This window comes from Triturus cristatus, chromosome 1_2 (genome assembly GCF_964204655.1).
Source record: "Triturus cristatus chromosome 1_2, aTriCri1.1, whole genome shotgun sequence".
In the NCBI taxonomy this organism is placed as follows: domain Eukaryota; kingdom Metazoa; phylum Chordata; class Amphibia; order Caudata; family Salamandridae; genus Triturus; species Triturus cristatus.
The window spans coordinates 47,715,629-47,733,856 of NC_140580.1; the positions used below are offsets into that span (position 1 = coordinate 47,715,629).

At 49.0% G+C, this 18,228-nt stretch overlaps 1 long non-coding RNA gene across 1 annotated transcript in view; it reads right to left on the reverse strand.

The window, feature by feature from the left end:
* LOC146866736 (uncharacterized) overlaps window positions 1-13,785 on the reverse strand; it is a 79,678-nt gene extending 65,893 nt beyond the window's left edge. Inside the window, exon 1 of the long non-coding RNA XR_014960556.1 lies at window positions 13,562-13,785. This is a non-coding gene — a long non-coding RNA (uncharacterized LOC146866736). The remainder of the gene's footprint in view (window positions 1-13,561) is intronic.
* Between the last annotated feature and the right edge of the window lie 4,443 nt (window positions 13,786-18,228).

Sequence of the window (18,228 nt, forward strand, 5' to 3'; positions counted from 1 at the left end):
TTAGGGACCACGGGCAGCGTGAAACATGTCGACCACCCACCATTCACTTTCTCTCTCACCTTAAACACTCACACACGGGTTGAGAGCAGCGGGAGAACAAGAAAATACTTTTCCCCTACTCATTCGAGCGTAATTTACGCATCCTTCCCCGACTTATTTTAACTAGACCTCGAGGACTCACGAATAAAACTATTGGGGTACCAAAGGGTCTTTTTAGTTTCACCACTTCCCACATCACCCACACACCCACATGCACAACTGCGGCTACTCCTAAAAAGATCTCCGACAGAGCGCCCTCTTTGAGGGCCCGTGAGGGACTGCAGCGCCACCCCCACGAGGAGCTTTTGCCCTATGATGATGCTTTGCACCCGCAAGGGTGTGTGAGGGCACTTCCAGCACCCACATAGGAGTACCTGGACTTCAACTCACGAACACTCTAGAACCTGGCTTTCGAGACTTCCTATGCAGCAGATCCGATTTGGACTGCCATGCTCTTTGCCCTCTCAGGAACTGATACCAAACTGTGTTTATGTTTGTGCCATCAATATATCAGAAAAACGAGAAAAAAAAGCGATTGAAGACAGAATCTCCACACACGCACACAACAGCAAAGAACTCTTCAGCATCATCAAGGAGTTCGCCCAACCCACCACCGAGTCTACTGACATCCCTCCCTAATAAGACCTCTGCAACAAACTCAGCACCTTCTTCCACCTCAAAATCAAGAACATTTACGACAACTTCGACGAAGACAACCATCACACTGAACCCTCACCAGCCACCCCAACACCCTGAAGCCAACGACTGACAACTGGACAGCCCTCAATACCGAAGACACACTGAAGACAATGAAGTCAATCCACTCCGGGGCCCCCCACGGACCCCGGCCTCCACCACATCTTCAACAGAGCCGCCGACACTATCTCACACATGCTCCGCCACACCATCAACTGCTCCCTGACAAACGCCGCGATCAACCCCCTCCTGAAGAAGCCCTCGGCAGAACCCACCGACCTCAAGAACTACAGACCCATCTCCCTGCCCCCGTTCCCAGCGAAAGTCATTGAGAAAGCCATCAACAGCCAACTCGCCACCTTCATCGACAAGCACAACATCCTCGACTCCTCCCAATCCGGCTTCAGAAAAAACCACAGCACAGAAACCGCCCTCCTCACTGCAACAGACGACATCCGCTCCCTACTGGACAGAGGCGAAACAGTAGCCCTCATCCTCCTCGACCTCTCAGCGGCGTTCGACACAGTCACTCACCGCACCCTAATACGCAGACTCCACGACGCAGGGATCCAGGACAAGGCCCTCGACTGGATCCACTCTTTCCTCTCCGGCAGAACGCAGCGGGTCAGACTCCCCCCTTTCCTCTCAGACCCTACACCAACCACCTGCGGCGTCCCCCAGGGGTCCTCCCTAAGCCCCACGCTCTTCAACGTCTACATAGCTCTGCTCGTCCCCATCGTCAGAACCTACAGACTCAACATTATGTCATACGCAGACAACACCCAACTCATCCTCTCCTTATCCAACGAACCCAACACCACCAGACACAACTTTCAAGAAGGCATGGAAGCCTTCGCCAAATGGATGAAAAGCAGCTGCCTGCAACTCAACACCGACAAAACAGAAGTACTCATCATGGGCCCACACCCCGACGCCTGGAACGACACCTGGTGGCCCCCCGCCGTCAGAAGCCCACCCACCCCCATGGACCACGCATGCAACCTTGGAATCATCTTGGACTTCGAGCTCAAAATGGTCCACCAGATGAACTCCCTCGCATCATCCTGCTTACACACCCTTCGCCTCCTATGTAAGACCTTCATATGGATCCGAGCACAGAATGACCGTCACTCACGCCCTCGTCACCAGCAGACTCGAGTACGGCAACGCACTATACGCCGGAATAAACAAAAACCTCACCTGCAAGCTACAAAACATCCAGAACGCCGCCACAAGACTGGACCTCAACCTGCCAAGACACTGCCACATCTCCCAGCACCTGCGCTCACTCCACTGGCTACCCATCGAGGCTAGAATCACCTTCAACATTCTCACCCATGCACACAAGGCCCTCCACGACACCGGACCAGCATATCTGAACAGCCGACTCAAATTCCACGCACCCCAAAGGACCCTACGATCAGCCCAGCTCTCCTATGCCATGGTCCCCCGCACCAGAAAGACCAGATCTGGGGGCAGCTGCTCCTCCTTCCTCGCGGCCAGAGCCTGGAACGCACTTCCGCTCCACCTCAGACAGACATCGCTCCTCATCTTCGCGAGAAACCTCAAAACCTGGCTCTTCGACAGACCCCTTCCCTGAGGGACTGGAACCTGCAACCGACCCCCCCTCCCCCCGAACCCCCCCTTGCCAGTGCCTTGAGACTCTTACGGGTGAGTAGTCGCGCTCAACAAACACCTGATTGATTGACTGATTGATTGTGCTGTTACAGGTGGCACTGAATTGGGCAGTGGATGGTGCAAGCTGCAGCGGCTGCCTGACAAGGGTCCTGGCAGTATTATTATGTTTTTTAACAAATTAAGCACTGCGCTGGAGACTCAAGTCCGAACTCACAGAGGCCAAGCTGCAGCCAGACACCCGATTCTCTGCCCAGTCACAGGGAGCCTCAACCATGCAGACTACAGTGGAATTCAGCCACAAGGGAAGAATTGTTCCCTCTCTTTCCGAAGGGGTTTGCAGATAAACCAGCCTGTGTGATCCTGGCCCAGTCCTAACAGCACGGATAGGTCTCAACTCTGCCGAACCTCTGAAATCCACCTGAGCAAGGATTTGGATGCCTTGTGTTCTGAAGATGAGTAAATTGTAGGGGGGTGTATGTGTTTTCTTCTTGCTAACTCCAATGCAAGACAAATGATTCTAATGCCATCGGAAGTAATGGTGTAATGTTACTGGTGCTCATGTGCAGCGCTCCTATACCCGCAGTTCTAGTTTGCTATATAAAACTGCAAAACTATAATATAATAACATTTTAACACTAGAATTAAACCAATGGAATTTCTCATACCCCATGCATGCTGTATTTATGTGAACCTGAGGGGCGTGTGAATGCTGTGTGCACTGTAAAGAAAGAATGCGCTGTGCGAACGGCAGGAACACGCTTCAATGAACATTGTACAGGGGCCAAGCCTGCATTTTATTAAATAAAACAATCCTGTGGTGCACTGTTTGGTTGCATCGAAAACCTGGCAGTTGTCGCCCCATGCAGGGTTTTCTGGTGTGCCCCTCAGACTGTATTTCTACTTTAAGACATTGTTCTGCACATTTATACATTAGGTATGGGTCAAAGCACAACCCTAGCTTTTTGTGAACATGTGTACGCAAATCGCGCTAAAAAACGTATTCGAAAAAACTGACTAACATATAACACAAAAAAACGATTCCTTCAACATTTGTAAGAAATAGCACAAGTGACCAAATTTCTTCAAGCGCCGCTCATATTAACTGGCCAAGAAAAACGAGGCGTGGTTTAGTAGCAGTATGCCGATGATTGTTATGGGGCCAGCCACGCAAGGTTGTTCCTGCCGACAGCACGGCATGACCTTGCCCGTTTGGCTGCGCCCACGGTCATGTGACAGCCCATATAAATAAATGGACAGGGCTGCGCTGAGGCATAGTGCCAATATCGGCAACAGTTATCACAACACACATAAGTACATAAATAAAACACACGACACTGAATGTAAGTGGAGAAATATTGCTGCAGGTTTATTAGCATAAGCAATATGCAAACATGGTGGGTTATCTTACGGGCGATCCCAGGGCAGGCCAGCTCCTATGCCGCCTGCCCGTCTGATAAGCCTAGAGTCACCATGGCAACGCCAATAGGTGTCTACCTAATGTTGGGAGGGTCCCCCCCTCCCATCCGTGGAACACCAGTCCACTTGCTTCACACGCCCCCCCGTGATGGGTGGGCGGAGCATACATGGCAGCCCCCGGTTGCTCAGACCCACAACCGCCTGTCGGTTAGCGGGGCGCCGTAGGTCTTCCAGTGGACACGCTAAAGATCCCTGGGTATCCTGGCTTAGCACCACGCGGTGCTGCTGCATGCTATACCCCTTGGTATGTGCAGACCCTGGATCGCCCTGTAACTCCTCCACAGCCTTGGGAGTGGCCACCGTCACTACCAGGGCCCCCCACCAAAGTCCCCTATTATTCGCAACCCGCAGCTGCCAGTGCTTCCCCTAGATCCAGTAAAAACAACTCCATGCCTAGATCCGAGAGGTGAACCCCATCGCCTTTCAGACATCCCGTTGATTTGGCGTGCAGAAGGCCATGCCTGATGAAGCCAAAGCCTCTTTGCTCAGTGAACTTGCGCATGGCGCTGTTAACTTTTCTTCTAGACACCTCGATGGCGTCGCCTGAGCGAGCACCATGCCAAATCGCGCGTGGTGTCATCTCAGACCACCACAGTTCACACGGCCCCAACAACACGCTCAACTTGCAGAAAGTATCCCTCATGTCTTGTAGCAAAGCTCTCCTTCCTAGTGATGTGAGGTCATTCCCCCCCAGGTGAACCACCAAGAGGTTGGGCGGGAGCCACCCTCCCCGGAGTCTCTGCTTCACTTTCCGTGGCGGAGACAGAATATGTACCCCCCTGGCTCCTCCCCGCCGGAAGCAGCTATCTGCTGGGGTCTCCCTTGGTCTATCCCAGGGACACGACCTCCCACCCCTGTGCCTTCCTGTGGCACTAAGGCGGCCGCCCTCAAAGGGGCGGGCCGCTGCGCAACCCCCCCCCCGGGCAGCCTTACAGTCCCGACTAGAACCCAATTACGTGTGTGTCCTGCCTTGTGCACCACAACACAGCGCAGGGCCCGGCGTGAATCATACGGGCCCAGGGATAAGACAACTGGTAACGGAGGACAGGATCCACCATCCGCGACACAGCACGGGGCTAGATCCTCTGCAGCAGGAAACAGTGCAGCTGGTACCGGTGTGGCTCCACCCATTGACCACATCTGATCCCAGTAAGAGTTAGCAGCAGTTTCAGCAGCCCTGCAGCTAATGGCCCACCACACACACACACTGCATCCCTATTCCTGTCTAAAAACACGTGCTCAGCAAGCACATTTTTGGGAACAATGTTTACAGCCCTGAAAAAGTATAGGTATTAACTAACGACGAAATATGTGTTGGCTGAACTGTACTATTGACTGAACTAATGTATTGTGGATGTACAATCCTACCATTGACTGGAATTTACATTGGCTGTGTGGACCGCTGCTAACCTTGTTTTGAGAAGACCTATGGGCTACACCTCCTTGACCTGAACAGACGAATTGGATTAAAGTGGACTTTACATCACCTATTGTCGGATTGGAAATTGACTCATTATTATAACTTGAGTGCTTGGAGTATTCGTTTGACAATTTTTGGAAACCCCAGACGTCTGGAGAGGGGAAAGAAAACTTCAAGGCTCCTTCCCTGTGAGCCTGGCATCCAAGAGGCAACAGTTAATCAGCACCATACGCTTGCCCCAATAGGGTGGGAAAAAAATCACAGAGCCACGCTGAAACCACCTCGGAAAAGAGGCGGTAAGCGCGCCCAAACATGCCAATCAAGCACACAGCTCACACCTTCATGTAGCTTGTGCCCAGCAGCGCCAAGCCAGAATAAGACTTGTCACCAGTGCCCTCACCACCCCTGAAGGCAAAACAAGTGCCAAACGTCCACACACATGACATCTATACCCACCATTGAACCTTTTCTTTTCAGTTGCAGGGGCACCATATTGTCAAGCTGCAAAGTGGGCCATGTCGGTAGACAGTATAGAGACATACGTCTCCGAAGTGGCACTTGAAGAAAACAGGCAATGACCCATGCTCCTACACCTCAGAGGTGCTGCTGTCCACAAACTGTCCAAGAAGGTAGGAGAAGCAGGCTCCCCCACAAACCTATGCCACGCTGAAAGTGGCCCTTACGTCTCATTTTGCACCTCTGGCCAATCCAGACTACGAGCGATTCCTACTCAGGCAAGGGCGACAGACACCAAAAAACAAGTAGATCAATTTTACGCAAGGCTCTGCAAGGTGGCAACCACATGCGCCCAATAAGCAGGATGAGAAATAGGTGCCCAATTCATTTGGGGCTGTGCGTCAGCAAAACTGTGCAAACGCATGCTGCAGGTACCATGCACGACAATGGATAAAATCCTCACCATGGGCAGGTCGAAGAGGGTTTCAAAATTGTGAGCTGCCCACATGGGAGTTGCGCTCCAAAGGGCCATCAAGGCCAAACCTGTCAACCAAGTTGGCGCCGCTGCCTCGCCTCAATCAAAGAAAGGCCATCAGAAGACGCAGCAAACCACCTGACAATGCGGGTGTGGGGGGGGGTCACACACCACAGGCGCGAGAGTGCCAAACCAAAGTATGAAAGTGCCCAGCCTAAGGAAAAATTAGCAACTTCGTCAAGGTCCGCAGATCAACGCCGGCTGCAAAGGGACCGAGGAACAAGACGACTAACCAGTTGCGTGGGGAACTTGGAGCCACGGATGACAGCAACGAGTCTGAAGGCACTGTCCACGTCATTCACATCATAAAACTGATTCCTGGTTGAGTCAGCCGTACCCGGGGATGCCAAATTATGTTCGAAGGACAACCGCTAGTGGTGCTGATTGATATAGAAGCCTTGATCAATATCTTACCCCCATCTCTGCATAAGAAGATGGATACACCTCTGACTTTGTACCCACCCACCACTAAGGTGTACACCTACAGCACCTCTAAGCACCTCCTGCTAGCAGGAGTCTTCAACACAACCATCAGCCACCAAGGACAAGCCACCCGAACAAAAGTCTATGTCACGAAAGGAGGGGTGGACATGTTGCTCAACTACCACACCACTGAACCAGCTAGTCCACTTCACATATAGGGTCCACATCAGTGCCCTTGACTCTTAGCTGCAAGTTCGAACAACTGTTCAAAGGCATTAGATGTCTAAAAGACCAGTCAGTCCACGACCATTTTGACCAGACGGTGCACGCAGTTGCGCTATGCCACCAGCGAGTGGTGTTCCACCTACGTCCCAAAGTCGAAGCAGAACTACTTAAGCTGGAGAAGACTGACATCATCAAGAAGGTGGAGGGACCGATGCAAAGTGTCACCAATTGTTGATGCGCACAAGCCCAAACAGCCAGAGGAAGTGCAAATATGTTTAGACATAATTCCAAACACCCCGATCAGATGAGAACACCATAGAACACCCACAGTTGATGACATCGTGAGGGAGCTGGCAGGCTCCTGGTGGTTTTCCAATATGGACCTATGTTTAGGATACCACCAGATCCCTCTCACACCGAATTCACGACACATGACCACTTTCTCCACTCCTCTGGGACTACTGTGATAAAACGCCTCAATCTCAGCATCTCCAGCGCATCGGAAGTGTTCCAGGATATTATCAGAAGGGTACTGGCGGGCCTGGCTGGCATTCTGAACACCAGCGATGACATTTTGGTTCATGCCCTCACCTTGGAAGAGCATCTCCATCAACTGTGGTCTGTGTTTCATCAACTCCAAAGCTGTAGCCTCACTCTACGCAGAGAAATGTGAGGAGATATGCTTCTTTGGATACCCGTTGTCTGCAAAAAGAAACACACCTGACCAAGCCAAGCTCAGCGACATCCAGAATGCACCAGCCCCCTCCACGGTTACAGGAGTAAGAAGTTTCTTTGGAATGGCCACCTATTGTGGCAGTTTTATGTAAAACCTGACCCAGCTCACTGGGCTGCCGCGGGAACTTGCCAAGGTGTAGGCTCCATGGCAATGGGGTCCAGAGCAAAAAAATTATTCCTGGACACAAAACAAGCTCTGTCCGCTGACACCACCCTTGCTTATTTTGAACCCAGCAAAAACACCAAGCTGTCAGTAAATGCATGCCCCCCAGATCTGGGGGTAGTCCTGTCCCAGAAGCAACTGGGTGAAAAGTGGGCCCCCATTGCTTATGTCAGCTGTGCTATGACTCCCACATTGAGAAAGAGGAGATCGCTATCCATTGGGGCTGCAAGCATTTCCACATCTACCTCTACAGGCACCCATTCAAGGTCATCATAGACCACAAGCCTCTTCTACCACTTTTCAAAGGTTCGGAGTCTAAGCTTCCACCGAGAATCAAGAAGTGGATCCTACAACTTCAAGAGTATCACATCTCTGTGGAATGCCGACCCAAGTTTCCCAACCCGGCTGACTACCTCTCGCGGCATGCCGGGCCTGCTACCCCCAAAAAGAGCAAGAGGCCGAAGAAGCAGGAGTGAAAGTCATGGCAGAGAGATAGCGCCCACTTCACATCTCACTGGCCGAGATTATCGAAGCTGCACAAGTTAATGAATGCCTCCAACAAGCTATAACAGCCACCTAAGTCAGGACAGTGGGACACGCTTAAATCACTACGCCACGTGAAGGAAGACCTCTCCGCCTCAGCCAATGAATGTCTGCTCCATGGAACTCACCTGGTGGTGCCAGCCAAGCTGACCCAACGGATGTTAGACCTTGCACATGGGTCACACCAAAGGGTCAAAGACTAAGAGGAGGCTAAGAAGTAAGGTGTGGTTCCCCGGCCTCGATGGGAAGGACAAAAGAACAGTCCAACAGTGTAGCCTCTGCCAAGGCAGCGTGGGGTGACCCTCCTCCGCATATCATCATTTAACTCCTGACCACCCCTGGCAATGTGCCAGTGCAGACTTTGGCAGCCTGCCAGGCGGCAACCATCTCCTCGATGTCATGGATGGCTTCTGTTGCTACCCAGAGGTGGAAATAGTCTGGACCACCTCAGCTAAGGAAACCATCCCAAAACTAGAAAAAGTGATAGCAACTGACAGCCTCATCCGAGAACTACGCACAGACAATGGCCCACAGCTGGCGAGCTACATAGCGTCCAGAGGGACCAAACACCGCTGGATTACCCTTGTTGGCCTTAAAACAACGGGGAGGTAGAATGGTTCATGCAAACCATCACAAAAACTATCCACATTGCACAGGCCGAGCAGCAGTGCATCAAGAAAGCCATATACACATTTTTTTTAAACTATCGGCTGATGCCCCACACGACCACTGGGGTGGCCCCATGTACTCTCTGTTTTAGGAGAAGGGTCACAAATGTCATCTCCCCCCCAGTGCCACAGAACCACACCAAAACCCCCACGAGGAACAAAACCGCCAATCGTCACATCACAGAAGAGCGCAAGTCTCCAAGCACGCCGTATGAGACTGGGTGCTCGTAAAGGACTGACACCCAGGGAGCAAGTTCCAGCATCCCTTTCAACTGAATCCGTGGAAGATTTCGGAAGTCAGTGGATCCATGATAGCCGCCTCTCAAGGGTGAGATATTGTCACACGAAGTGCATCCTGCTTCAAACTGTTCAGAGGAAACCCATGAGCCCCACGTGAGCTGGGGGTGGAGAATCAGGACATGCTGGAGTCACAAGTTTACCAAGAGGAAGCTGACCTAACACCCACTCCACATCCCCTTGATAGACTCAATTTCACCGCCCAACTGCACGTAGGGTGAACCCGCCCAATCAGAAAACACAGCCCCTGGCATGGAGAGGGTCCACTCTGGGACTGAGTTGCCTGGACCCAAGCGGGGTCTCCTAAGGTACCACCTCAGGAAAAACCTGGCACCGTCTCAACATTTCCAGGACTTCGTGATGGACTGACCAAGAGGTGGCAGTTAGCCAGTGTGAACAGAGAAGAGAACCTTCTGTATCCTTTTTGACTTACCCTCTGTTTCTTTCGTTTACAGTGCATCCAAGTACTTAGCCCTCGTATAGGGGGATCCTGTTGTAGGGACCTTGTCCATGGGACCTGGTCTGCGCAATATGTTGAGGGGAACCTCACTGTTAAGGGAGTTAGCCGTTTTAGTTTATAGTTTTATTTTTGTTATAATAAAGGTGCCCAACAAAAAAAATGAGTGTGGCCATCTGTAACGTAACTGGTGCTCATGCAAAGTGCACTGATACCTCCGGGACAAGTTCGCACTATATAAAACTACAAAAAAAAAAAAAATGTAATGGGGCCGGCCATGCAGGGGTGTCCCAGCCTGACCGCACCAGTTTGGTTGTGCCCGCGGTCATGTGGCTGCCCATATAAATAAACAGGTGCGGCTGCGCTGAGGCAGTCCCGCGCTATAATCAAAGTACACGTGTGTGTCCTGTTTTGAACGCCGCAACTCAGCACAAGGCCTAGCCACGTGTCCCGGCCTGAGGTAAACAGGCCCCAGAGACATGGCAATGATCATGCAGTTTAGTAAAGCGTAAACGCTGGGATTTTAAACGACAGGTTATAATTTGACCACTGATTAGATCTCTCTCATTCCTTCTTCGCTCTTTACTTGCTTTCCTGTGTCTTCATTCATAATAATGAATGTGTCCTTCTGAATTGTAACTGGGGCTCGTGTAAGGAGCAGGCATACCTTTGGATTGAGTTCCTGTAATTTAAAACTGCAACAAAAAAGCTGTGCTCTGGCTGCCCAGCATAGCCGGTTTCATCAGCTGCCGGAGACAGGAGACTGTAGTGACGGAGCCACCCGGCCCGCCCTATACAATGTAGCATACATACATGCACCCTGAGTAGGGTGACCAGATTCTCAAAACAAAAAACGGGGACGGGTCATAGACATAGAAGTAGGACTACGGTTTGCAGTAACCATGGACATAAAAGTAGGACTATTTGACAGCTGTCATAGACCTAGAAAAGGGACTACAATGATAGCTCCCTCCACAGACCGAGATGAAGCATTACAGACAACAAATCAGCGGTCTTTTATTGGCACCCCTCTCCTTTACACAGCAGCATTAGTACTTTTTATTACATTTACACTTTTAAGGACTATAGCATATATTTGCCAAAAATCAATAAAACATCACAGGCTAGCAAACACCAGATTTACTAGATTTATCAATGCTAGTTTCTATAGCTGCGCGTCAGCACCACATAAAGTACAACTCACCAATGTTGCTTAGTTGCTCATGACAGAAAAGCATGAGTGGTAAACTGCGGAATGCTAAATTGCCAAATGGCAGTCATGGACCAATGTAAAAAAAAAAAAAAAACACTTCTCTCCAGGTATTGCTGCCTTAGGGTCTTAAGGGCGGCAAAGGCTGGCCAACCACAGTCCTCCCACATTTGCGTGGTCACTGCTGGGATGTCATGTTACCTTACTGGGGTATGTATAGTGCACTCTAGCCATTGGTATCATCTCATAGTGCAATAGTGTGAAGACCTGAGCAAAAAGCTCGAGCAGCGCTGCTCGCCTCTTCCACAGGTGTTAATACAGCTCCTTTAAGTCCTTTCCAGCTAAACAGTTTGCCGTGATCTGAAAGGTCAGTCAAAAGGTAAAGTCATAGCTTTGATATGGAGAACACAGAGCATGCATCAATTGGTTATAAATAAAACATGCAATGAGCAATGCATTAATCCTTGCACGGTATGCATAAGGGGTACTGAAAAGTTTGTATGGTTATGAATACAAGCTACAGGACGGAGAAATATTGTTTTATCCAAAGTAGAAACTTTGGCTGGCACAATGACGTAGGTGGAGCTACGTGTAAAATGTCTCAAAGGATTTCCCTTCTTCCTACAGCGCTCACCTCAGTGACGACACATGCCGTAAACAGTGCAAGGAGAGCATGCGCGTGCATGCTCAACCGGAACAATGAAAAACAGGGACATTTCTGTGTTTAACCTGGACACTGTTTGAAAACAGGGACATTTGAGTCACTTGGAGAAAAGTGTCGGGACACGGGGGCACTTCTCCAAAAACGGGGACCGTCCTGGAAAAACGGGGACGTCTAGTCACCCTAAGCCTGAGGGCGGGCTCGCCTGAAGGCATAAACAAAGGAGCTCAAGACCGCTCTAGGTCTTAGCTCATACACAGTACAACGTGCCTGTGTCCCATTTTTGCTGCGACCGAACGTCGGAGGCCTAGCCTCAGTGCAGCGCGTGTCCAGCCATGCCTGGACATCACAGACGAGCGAGCAAGGGTGCGGTGGTACAGCACCTACCACATGGAACTCAGCGAGGATGGGCGGGGGAAGCAGCTACCCGGACACTACTGATGGGTCATGAAGGCAGAAGTAAGACGACAAAGCAAACATGGGTCTAAAGAGTTGCTCTCTTTTAAGCAGTTTATTAAATTCCTTGGTTTCTTTTTTTCGTTTTTTTATATAGAGCGGACTTGGCCCAAAGGTATTTCATAGCAGGAAAGACAGGTCAGGCCACACCTTGCCCTGCTCTGCCGTCAATTCGATTTTTAAGTAATGTAAATAAATTATTGTAAAGAATTTGCTGTTTTTATTGTCCACACTCTGCCTGCCCCCCCCCCCCAAGAAATATACCCTTTTGCTCAGGGCTCGAGTCGGGGTACCACGCGGGTGGACAGCGTCTCCCCACTTATTTTACCGGGACCTCGATAACTGGAGCAAATGGAGCCACACATTCACTCTTTGGCCTCTCTGGGGGAGATATCGGAGCTCATACAGAACGCTGCTCATGCGCTGGCTTCTCTGATGCAATTGCATCCAAGGGGTGAGCGAGGGGAGGCAATGAGTCTGATGGTGCAAGCCACTTTTCGTGACGTCACTACCTGTTGTGACGTCAGCCAGGCGCGCAACACCCATTGGACTCAAAGGGCTTCAGCCCCCCCCCCCCCCCCCCTCGTGTGTGGCAGCACGGGATGAGACAGCTTCCCGGCGCACATACAGCCGCACCCGAGCACTTCACAGGTCTTTAAAAGACCATATGCATGTTAATGAGGCCTCGCTGTTGTTTCACCCCTTCTAAGAGCCCCTGCAGTTCCACTCTGCCTATGGCTTAAAAGATTCAGCCCCCCCCCTGAATTTTTCTTAGCCCCCCCACACATTTGGCTCTAGTTGCGGCTCTGACGTCAGCATCCCCCCACTTTCTTTTTTTTTAGGACTTGTACCCTGCTTTTGCTAGTTTCTATCCTTTACGAGGGAGAAAATGATTTTCTTAAGCACACAATGCCAATGGTTTAGGCCACGCCCCTAATTGGGTTGGGTACATCCCTTTAGCAGGTTTGCTAAGCTCCTTTTAAAGATAACCCCCCCCCGCCCCACACACACACACACACACAAATACAAGTCTTTCCACCCCCCACACACAAACACAAGTCTTTCCATCCCGTGTAAAGATTGTAAGCACTGCAAGTGTGTGTTTATTGGCTCAACTGTATTTTTTTCTGCTGTGAAACACACAGCTGGCAGGCTCCCATTGGTACATTTTCACAAGCAGTACACGTTCACAATAACCGCCATTTCTAGCTTGGTGCTAGTGACGAAACGAAGGGCTCTGCTTTGTTCTGTGACGCACTTACTGTGTAAAAAGGTTTACTAACTAGGAGTTAAGTGGCAGCTGCTGGAAGTGCCTCTAACAGGCAAAAGATGCATGCTTTAATGTAAACACCAGTGGATTAAGGTATTCGCGGCAAGAACCCCCACTCCTCGTGTTGGCACCGCAGAAGTTGCTAGGAAACAACAGGTGGTATGGCCTGGAGACATGTGCGCCACACCCTCACCTTCTCGTCACAGACGAGCCTCCGATGCCCAGTGCACCAGATGTTGCTAAACCAAACCGCACAGTGCAGAGGGGGCGCTCCGGTTCTCCTCGCCCTCTTCCCCACAGCCAAGCTGCGCTCAAACATCGGACTCAGAGTGAGGAACAGACATGAGTCAGCCGCTGTAGGAAGAAACGTCGCAACGCTTGTACCCGGAGCTTGTTCCGCTTGCGGCTAACAAGCAGGAAATCACTGCAGGCAGGAAATGGTTTCGGGTTGGGCGTGGACCTGCTTCTCTTTGCCAGCTCCTCCCTCTCCGAGTCGATGTAAAGTATGGTAAACCTGTGAACATTGACGATTCGGGGCGCCAGGTTTCTGGGGCGATGTCCCACCTCATTAATGCGGCGAAACAAACTCGCTTTACTGTGGAGTGAGATTCTCAGAACGGAACAGGCCAGAACCGGTGGATACGAAGGAGAAAAATAGCCTGCGAACGTGGGCACTGCGGCCGAGTTTGCAGGAGCCTGACCCGTCAATGTGGGGGTCCAGGGATATACAAGTATAAACGAAGTACAAAGGGGCGGGGGGCAGTGGAAATCAGTGGCGGCTGGTGACATTTGAAAGTGGTAGGGCAGAAAAGTTCAGGAGGACTGCCCTGTGGTGAGTCAGTGCAGAGAGTGAGCCGAAAAGTCATGAGAGGGGACCTCCCCCCTCTCAGGGAAAATTTTGAAAAAGAAGTGGGCAAATGGTGCATTTTTAAGCAAATTTGAGAAAGCAAGAAGTTTTATAAGGCAACTGTCAAAGGGTAGACTTAAAATACTGAAACACATAAAAATGCTCCACATCTTTCTGAATTAAAACTGTTCAACATCTTATATATTACCTTACCTGTATAACTTACAAGTTATACAGACATTGTCTTCTATCACTGTTAGCAGCAAATCAAGCTGCACAGCCCATTTGAAGGTGCCTGCGTTACACCCCTGCCTGATATGTATAGAGGCACAGATTCTGATATTTATAAAGGGTCAGTTCCCCATCTGCACAAAGGCCTTAATTCATTGCATTTATATCAGCCTTGTGATTAATCTATATGAGTTTGCCTCATAAGTCCTCATACAACCCGTGCTCTATCAGTTTAACAGCTTCATCTGACAGTGTAGAGCACATCACGTTGCACTCTCCTCGCCGATATCTGCGCTTTGAGCTTACTGACAGCCACCTGGGGAGAACTGCTAGCGTGTCCTGCTGGGTCATAAAACATTTTAGAAACGCATTGTGTCTCGGGTCATCCCTAATAGTAATGTCTTGCCTTCCTGTTTACATTTTGTAACCGTCAAAGTTGTTAACCTTTCATTGCTTAACTGGTTACGGTTCAGCATCCTGATTCTATGCAAACTTCAAGCAAAAATGATATTGGCAATAGAGCAATTGTTGCTTATTGTTCCCAGCAACAACAGGAAAAACTAACAACCATCCAGATAGTGTTAAATGGCATGTGAGCAGTTCTGAACATGCCATGAACGCTGTGATCCCACCCACTGCCCCCCTCCGCAGGAGAGCAGCATGTCCCCTAAAACACATAGATATGTTTTACACTCATATGACAGTTATAGTCAATCTAATTTATTTTCTTTGTTTTAATGGCACGGGCTGCACCTGCATACAGTACATTTAATTAATGAAGCAATAAAAAAATGAAGCCTTGTCTCAGCCAGTAAGTTTAGCTTATCCCCTTCATCTAACCCGTGACACTACGTACAACTCACGTGCAAGGGGTTGGGTGGGGCTGCCGGGGTACATGTTAAAAACGAATACACAAATAAAATACTGCAGTAACAATCTCTCAATCACACGAAGCTCGTGGCTGCCCAAGTCTGTGCCATACACATACTTCATGAGATGTCAGTTCAAGGCGGCGAGTTCTACCTAGCAGCCTCCCGCAAGCATGGTGCGAACATGCGAATAAGAGTTTTTCATTTTCAACCAGACAACCAATCACACCGTACCAAAATAACCAAGACAGTGCTGACGAGCCACGCCATTCCCTCACCTTCCCCTCTAATGAGAAAGACAAGTAGTAGCCACCAGCCACTGCCGGCATCAGGGAAGCGGACCTGGCGACTGTAAAGCAATTGCAAACCACCGCTGAATAATACAAGTACGTAATTCTCCTAACAAAAGGTGTTTCCAAAATAAGATTACAGTTAAACAGTTACCAAATGATTTCCAGCGCCGGCCCGGGACATGACATTTTAAGCATGGATTAGCATATAGACTATGACGAGTGTTAATGAGGAACCGCACAGGAAAAGGGAACGGTTCGCCACCAAACATATAGGGGCCTGGGGGATGGTTTCGCCATGAGGAACAAACGTGTCCTTGCTTAACGAAACTGGTGCTTATGTAAAGCGCTCCAATATCTTCGGGTCCAGTTCGCGGCGCTATATAAATCTGTAAAAAAAATTAAAAATCCAACCAATAAAAACTGTTTTCCCAGTAAAGAAAAAAAAAGAAATTTCCTGATTTCCACAACAGGTTTCAGGTCCCCAGTGCGAAGTGTACACGCTGATTTCCACATTGGAGAAAAGGGAGCTCGAGAAACACGAGGCAGGACAGCATTACACGGATTCCATCTTTGAAGAGAGAGCTGGAAATGCTTGAAAGAATGCTCCAGAGGGCAAAACACGATTTTAAACGGAGCAAATCAGGCGCGTTTCCCACAATAAATATGTATGGCATTAACTGACAGGCTGTTGAGGGCCCTTTCATCTCAAGAGACCAGTGGGTTCAGCGGGTGCACACCTGCCCCAAGGCCCTGCTCTCAGTCACACCTCAGGGGGGGGGGGGGGGGGGTCACCTGGTCTTTCATGCCCACAAAAATACACCTTAATTCCACGGATTGGAAACGGCGAAGCTTGCCAAGAAACTGTTTACTCCAGACATGCCTTGCCTGTTTATGGTCACACCGGACGATCTTTATTGATACTGCAATGTTTATTATCTTACCAGCGTTTCGTGCTATGTGCTCGTTTACCGTGGCTGCAGGCACGGCCTTTCTTACTGCAACTGGTGCCTGTAGGTCTCTTTAGGTCGGGACTGGAGCAGCTTGATGGTGTCCGTCCCAGCTTCATTATCCAATCAAAAAGCCGCCTAACAGTGCGAAAGCGAAAGGAGTGCAATTGTTGCCACCCACTGCACTGTGTTGCTGTTGGCGAGACCCACCCCTTTTCAACCATTATCCTCAGAGCCCGGTCGACAACGATAACGCGTCTAATACAAAGGTTATATCATACCTGCGACGCCTCCATTGTTTTATAGATCAACCATTTTTATCAAGACTCGGCACCTACAAGAACTTATTATATACCAGATTTTAACAAATATATACGCTGTTGGCATTGAAGTATTAAAGAACGGTCATCTATATGCCGTACTGCTACTAAATAAGGTTGTACTATTTTTATGGATTTATCGGAATGCAGAACATAAAAGAATAGCCATCCCTTCCCAACACCAATTATACTTGACTGAATAAACATCAACTAAGGTATTTACCCACAAGAAAAATAACCTACCCAAATTCCTGGAAACCCTCCTTTGAACCTTGAAGCACAGGAATTGTGGCCTTATTTCTCCTGACGAAGGCGTTAACTACGCCGAAACGCGCGTCGAATAACATACAGTTGTGCCACCATATTTGTTTATTCTTCATCCTTGTGTAACCCACAATCTATTTTATTATTTGTCATGATTTTTTACTATGTATATAATAAATTTGTTTTTAATTGTGAATGTATTCAAAACTTATAATTAAAAAAGAATTACAATTTTCATTTTTTCGTTTCACTGCTTACACTGTTCTGACTATGAGATAGAAAAGATTTACAACTGTTATCCACAAGAATTGCCTAGGTTGTTATTTTTCAAACATATATTACCCTGTCCTAGGAATCTTCAGGGGGTCCATTTTATTTGCATAAAAGAGACCCACCCCTTCCCCATAATGTGAATGAGGCTCTGTTAACCGCGCACTGGGCCACGTCAGAAGCGCCCCGACGTGAAGCCTATTCACTGCTGCTTGGTGCAGCCTCTCCCATCAGGATGATGTCACTCTCCTCGCTTGTGCCTCGAGGATATCCTCGCCCAGTTCAGCACATGCGTAGGAGGGGACTCATTTCGTCCGAGGGTCCACCCCAAAAAAATAAAAAAAATTATATATATATTAGATATATATATATATATATAAATTCACTTAAAAAAACATAGGTTTCACACATGTTATAGTTAGGTGGACATTTCACTCGTAAAAGACCGATGAAATTGCCCCGTTATAGTTAGTTCAGATAACTATAACTCGCGCGCCCGCAATCCACTGCTCATGACGTCACATATTACATCCCTCATGACTTGGTCAGTGGCATCACTCTTGACATCACTGATGACATCATCCTTGTGATAGAGTGGCGGTCGCGCGAGTTATAGTTATCTGAACTAACTATAACGGGGGAATTTCATTGGTTTTTTACGAGTGAAATGTCCACCTAACTATAACATGTGTGAAACCTATGGTTTTTTTAAGTGAATTTGCAAGGTTTTTTTAAATGCTAATTCCTAACTATAACGTGTGTGAAACCTATGGTTTTTCCAGTGAATTTGTACGGTTTTTTAAATGCTAAGTTATGTAT